Consider the following 6,000-nt stretch of genomic DNA (forward strand, 5'->3'; position numbering starts at 1 on the left):
GATTTAAACGAATTGGTCAGTCACGCCTGCTTTATCGTTTTATTTTTCACTCTTCCTCTAATCAAGGTCTATCCCTCAGTTATAGACTAACAAAATGTTATGACCTATATAGTTTCCTACAAATCCCTACATGGTATTTCTGTCCTTTAAAGGAAACTAGGGCAGTCCGAGGATCGATCGCGCGTTCCTCATTTGAAAGGCACGAGCGTTACTATAAACTGCGCCGCGAAGACGACAGAATACTCGTCAGCTAAGATGCCAAATGGAGGCTGCCAGTAGAAAGATGCTGTTGGAAATCTTAATCCCTGCCGTTACTATTATTCATACTACTACTACCATTAAAACAACAGGCAGTGAAAATGACAAAATACTACATTACCATTATAACATAAATCAAGATGAAATTGATGTTGCTCAGAAGACACTGAAAAACAGGAACGTAATATACGAGAATTTACTATTTTTGCTCGTAATACGATCCATTGTAGAGTTCTGAGGAATTTCCTGAAATGAACGGAACACTTGTGAGAGTGTAAAGCAATCTCTCTCTCTCTCTCTCTCTCTCTCTCTCCTCTCTCTCTCTCTCTCTCTCTCTCACGTGCTGGGATAACGCAACTCCAATCAAATAAAGTTAGAGCTTTACCCTATCTGAGGAAAAAAAAGAAAATTAAATGTTCTTAATAAATAATGATGAAGAAGTGATTGACTGATTGACTGGCATTTTAGGTAATAGGTTACTTGACTGACAGAGTGCTGAAATCAAACAATCTGACACCTCTTCCTTTATAAACGAAATAAAATAAAATAAATGCTAGACCAAGGAAACTGTTATTTCCCACAACTCAAGAAAGGTCTCAGATATTGGAAGAAAAAAGTCGTACATCTAAAAAGGTTTATATTGAACCAAGACATTCCAGATTGTTTAGCATGCAAACGAAGAACAGGAATATGCACGTAAGAGATGGAACCAATATCTTGAGTCTAGACACTGCCCAGTCAGACACCGACAAGTTCAAGAACTTTTGAACAATGCATCGAAAGAAAACGACAAATAAGAAAAGAGAGGGGTGGAATAAAGAGGTAATAATAATAATAATAATAATAATAATAATGATAATCAAGAAGAAAGTATCACTCGTTGATGTCGCAATACCATGGGACACCAGAGTTGAAGAGAATGAAAGGTAAAAAATGGATAAGTATCAAGACATGAAAATAGAAATAAGAAGGATATGGGATATGCCAGTGGAAATTGTACCCATAATCATAGGAACACTAGGCACGATCCCAAGATCGCTGAAAAGGAATCTAGAAAAACTAGGACTCATGCAGTAGAGTGTGATCCTAGAAACGGCGCACATAGTAGGAAAAGTGATGGACTCCTAAGGAGGCAGGATGCAACCCGGAACCCCACACTATAAATACCACCCAGTCGAATTGGAGGACTGTGATAAAGCTAAAAACAAAGAAAAAAAATAATAATAATGATAATAATAGTGAAGGTTTCTTATTTTCAGGAACAGGCGAAGTATACCTTGTTTTCGTAACTACAGAAGATCAAAATTCATGTAAGATGCTAAGCCTTTCTCTTCAAAAGCCAAAAGTCACAACAGAACCTGTAGGCCTACGATGCATTGTTAATTGTATCTTCTGCTTTTGTGCTGCCAATAAGACCAACCCTCAAATATATCAGAGACCATGGGACAATTGTTGTCTGAAGGACATATGGGACATCTCGTCTCGTCTCTACAGGATCCTTGAAAGCAGGTGCTAGACAGACCTATGTTCTTAGCTAAAGGTCGAACAAAGGACGTAGCATCTGGGAGTTTCTGAGAAACGAAAATACAAAACAAAAAAAAGACTTCATACAACATGAAAAAATTAAAGTCTTTTGATTATTCTCAGGATTTCCTGCACTTAAAGCGAAAACAGTTAAAAAAAAAATGAAACTCAGATATTGGAGGAAAAATAGAAATAAAAGACCCAACGCCAAGAAAATGCAATATCGAACCTAAAGCATGTTAGATTGTTTAGCATACAAACGAAGATCCAGCTGATGCATGCAGGCCGAACTGTGGGCCAATATCAAGATTCCGGCGGGTCGGAAACTATACAAACTTCTGGAGACTCGCACTGAGACGACTGATGAAGAGCGAGAGATAAAAGGGGAAAAAATAATATATATACCGTATATATATAATAAATGATTTCTTAATAACGGAATATCATTCCTCTTCGATTCATTTACGGGAATGAGTTAAACTAATGAAGCTTTTCTTTCCAAGCTACAGAAGGCATCTAAATTCCATTGGAAACTGATGCTGTTTATCACTGGTTTCTCCCCCGCTCCGCCCCCCACCCCCGCCAAAAAAAAAAAAAATCTCGATCTGAAGGTGAGCTATTTCTCCCCTGGAGCGAAAGGTCACAAAGGAATCTAGAAAATCCATTATTTATCTCCTTTTCCAACGTTCTCCTGTATATATTGTAGTTCCTTGAATGAGCCAAAAGGATATTGAGATGGCCTTCTCTATCCGTCCGCACTTTTCTGTCCGCCCTTAGATCATAATAACTACTGAATCTAGAGAGCTACAAATTGGTACGATGATCACCCACCCTCCAATCATCAAACACACCAAATTGTAGCTCTCTCTATTCATAATCGTGCGTCTGACAACGTTATAGGACAGGCCACCAACGGGCTGTGGCTGAAATGATCATGGACCGCGGCTCTGACAGCTTCATACGCTGCGCAGAAAACTCGATTGTGCCGAAGAGACTTTGGTTATCCTTTACTTGATCTTAGATGAAATTACCCACTTCTGAGATCATTATATGATAACGCATACAACTCCATTTGTGAAATCAATTAGTGTAGATGTTTCGAAAAACATATATTTTACTGAGAATTCTGTAATTTTTTGAGAAAACTAATTTTCCTGACCAAGATTAATTAAATTCTGAAACTCATATATAAACTTGTTCAGAAAAATGCTTAAGAAAGGGTCTATTTTCTCCCCCCCCCCCTATAATAATGAAATATTATTATTATTACTATTATTATTCGGCCTTATAAACAGTTTTTGAGATTTCCCACTGATTTTCGAAGCTGGGTGGGGAACAGGTAGGAGAGCTCCTCCTATTGTCTGAGAGCTGATAGGAGCCGATAGGAGAAGTCCCCCTGAGCTTCGACAACCAATGAAAAATCGCCAAAAACATTCTTATTACAATTATTATAATTTTTATTATAATTATTGAAAATATTGCAGAAGGACTTTAGAAATAGTTACTTTTTATTTATATTTAAGCTTCTCTAATGATTATTCTGTCATTTACATTCAAAAGTCAGAATATATGAATGATCATAAAAAAAGATTCCAGAGTAATAAAACTGATTGGAAAAAAAAAATTAATAGAAGAAAAGAGTGTCCGGTGAAGTTAAATTAATTCAAGGTTGGTTCTTAAATAATTAGCTTCAAAATCTGAATCAAGATGTCAGAACCCAGCGAATGAATTACTTAGAATTAAATGAAATATTTGTACCGAATGCGAGTCATATTTAGCAAAACCTTACCTGCCTAGAAGCTCCGAGGGATGACGTTATCCCAACACGTCTGGGTATAGCACATACACACAAACTGATCATTTCGTATGGGTGGGGTAGTGTCTCCCTCCCCCCTAAAAAAAACCCAATACCATTGTTTTTCGACCAGAAACCCCCAACCCCATCTGGTCTCCCTATTTCCACCACTCCCTCTCTCTGAGCAAATCGAGGTACTTGAAGAGGATGGGTGGTTTACATACCACAGTGTGCTTCTGCTTTCACGGGAATAAGTTTCCAGATCACTTGCTCTTCAGTCTTCAAGACTCTTAGTACAAATTCACTCAGGTGGAAGATTCAAAGTGTTCGTCAGTCTTCAGGACAGTGCAAATTCGCGTGAGTGGAAGATTCACAGTTCTCAGGTGTCTCTGTATACTTCTTCTGTCTATATTAGCTGAGGCCACTGAGAAATTTCAAAATGAAACGACCGAGTGCCAAGCACTTTCCAGTATTTCTAACACATCTTTGTGTCCCGAAGATGTGTTGAAAATAAAAGAAAATATTTGGCACTCTGTGTTTCATTATGAAGTGGCTTCAGCTAAAAACAAAATCATGAGATTACTTTTGTGATTTCTTACAAGATTTTGTATATAGTATAGATATATATATATAATATATATTATATATATATATATATATATAATATATATATATATAATATATACATATATAATATATATACATGTATATATATAGATATATATGTATATACTATTTGTACCTATATTTGCGTGAGCATTGCAACTTCACGTTTCCTCACATATGTTTTGGATACGATTTGCTCTGCCAACCTTCAGTACGAGGATGAAAGTAATATAGTTCAAAGTAAAGCCTATGTTATCTACAGGGGCGGGGAGGAGTGTGTTTTATTTTATTATTATTTATATTTACAACCAATTTCCTACGTGGATTCAAAGCCTGCGACAAATGTATTCAGAGTATGAGAAAAATTTGACAAATTAGTGTGCATTACAAATACGATCTTTTGGATTGTGTGTGTGTGTGTGTGTGTTTGTAATCCCCCACAAAGCACCCAAATTGATAGTTTTTTCCTTTAAACTTCATTTACTATGGGTAATGTACAGATTGTGGTGTCCTTAAATTCTCAGATACAATACAAACATTATTAACCCCTTAAAAATTCTCGAATCTAGTTCTCTCCTATATCACTGACAAAGGAATGATTTTTGATAACTGAATAATGTGTCATAGTTTGTTTCTTCTCGCTCTTCAGCACACAACCAGTGACATTTTATTTATAGGATAATTTTGCATGACAGATTAGACACTTTCATTTCTTAAACACAAATTTACATTAAAATAACTTTTTTAATTAATTAGTTGAACACACTGCAGTTACTAAAGAATTACAAATTACTACGTTAAATATACTTGATTTTCTCTCCTATCAGAAAGGTCACAATACTTCTTATCATTGTTTTTCTAAAGCTTGAAGGGAGTGTATATATTTTATTCTATTTAAATTTCTTGGTACCGATTGAAGACCAGTGATTTATCGAGACTTTTATATAATTATTATTATTATTATTATCATTATTATTATTATTATTATTATTTTTTTTTTTTGCTCTATCACAGTCCTCCAATTCGACTTGGTGGTATTTATAGTGTGGGGTTCCGGGTTGCATCCTGCCTCCTTAGGAGTCCATCACTTTTCTTACTATGTGTGCCGTTTCTAGGATCACACTCTTCTAAATGAGTCCTGGAGCTACTTCAGCCTCTAGTTTATCTAGATTCCTTTTCAGGGATCTTGGGATCGTGCCTAGTGCTCCTATGATTATGGGTACGATTTCCACTGGCATATCCCATATCCTTCTTATTTCTATTTTCAGATTTTGATACTTATCCATTTTTTCCCTCTCTTTCTCTTCAACTCTGGTGTCCCATGGTATTGCGACATCAATGAGTGATACTTTCTTCTTGACTTTGTCAATCAACGTCACGTCTGGTCTGTTTGCACGTATCACCCTATCCGTCCTGATACCATAGTCCCTGAGGATCTTTGCCTGATCGTTTTCTATCACTCTCTCAGGTTGGTGCTCGTACCACTTATTACTGCAAGGTAGCTGATGTTTCTTGCACACGCTCCAGTGGATGGCTTTTGCCACTGGTTCATGCCTCTTTTTGTACTGGTTCGTGCCAAGTGCCGGGCATTCGCTTGCTATGTGGTTTATGGTTTCATTTCCTGATCTTGTGCCGCTGTTATCATTCCTTCAGTTTCCTTCTTTAGCTCTCCCCTCTGTAGCCATTGCCATGTGTCATCGCTGGCTAGTTCTTTAGTCTGTCTCATGTATTGTCCGTGCATTGGTTTGTTATGCCAGTCCTCTGTTCTGTCTGTCATTCTCCTGTCTCTGTATATTTCTGGGTCTTCGTCTACTTTT

Source organism: Macrobrachium nipponense, chromosome 28 (assembly GCF_015104395.2).
Source record: "Macrobrachium nipponense isolate FS-2020 chromosome 28, ASM1510439v2, whole genome shotgun sequence".
In the NCBI taxonomy this organism is placed as follows: Eukaryota; Metazoa; Arthropoda; class Malacostraca; order Decapoda; family Palaemonidae; genus Macrobrachium; species Macrobrachium nipponense.